Source organism: Mustela nivalis (genome assembly GCF_964662115.1).
Source record: "Mustela nivalis genome assembly, chromosome: 18".
NCBI classification, from domain to species: Eukaryota; Metazoa; Chordata; class Mammalia; order Carnivora; family Mustelidae; genus Mustela; species Mustela nivalis.
Genome location: NC_139037.1, coordinates 42,172,184 through 42,173,102, shown reverse-complemented (window position 1 = coordinate 42,173,102; position 919 = coordinate 42,172,184).

Below are 919 nucleotides of genomic sequence, written 5' to 3'. Positions count from 1 at the left end.
ACTTCTAAAAAAAAAAAAGAAACTAAACTTCTCCAATGGGAAACAATGAATCGTAAAGACATCTCAATAATGAAATGCTATTCTAGGGTCTTTATACTTTTTAATAGTCCAATTTTCAAAATTTGGCAAAGATATATTAAAAATAGTTCATTTTGAGTTACACTACACCCAAGATAGCTAATAATAAGTGGAATTTGTGAGCCATTGTTATATCCTGCTTGTCTTGTTATTTTCCATAGGTATCTAAAATATGATGTATAAACTATGACACACATGTAAACATAAATAGACTCTACAGAAAAAGACAATAAACAAGCTAGACACAAAAGACTGCACATTGTATGATTTCATTTTATAGAAATTCTAAAGCAGGCAAAGCTAATTTAAGGTGACAGAGCAGATCAGTGGTTGCCTGGGGCCATGAGAAGGGAATTGACTGCAAAAGGTCACAACAGAACTTTTGAGGGGTGAAGGAAATATTCTACATCATGATTATGTTTGTGGTTTCATAGGTCTAAGCTGGGGCGCCTGGGTGGCTCAGTGGGTTAAATCCTCTGCCTTTGGCTCAGGTCATGATCTCAGGGTCCTGGGATTGAGCCCTGCATCACATTGGGCTCTCTGCTCAGCAGGGAGCCTGCTTCCTCCTCTCTCTCTGCCTGCCTCTCTGCCTACTTGTGATTTCTTGCTGTCAAATAAATAAATAAAATCTTTTAAAAAAAGATTTGTTAAAGCTCATTGAACTGTACACTTATGATGGGTGGATTTTATGGTATATAAATTATACTTCAGTAAAGGTGATTTGTAAAACAGCCTTAATAATTAAGCATCCCAGCAAGATAATGCTTATTGTTTATACTGAATAGCAGAAAAACTGAGAGATCTGCCGATTTTCATGGAGAACAGAGTATAGCTAAGTATA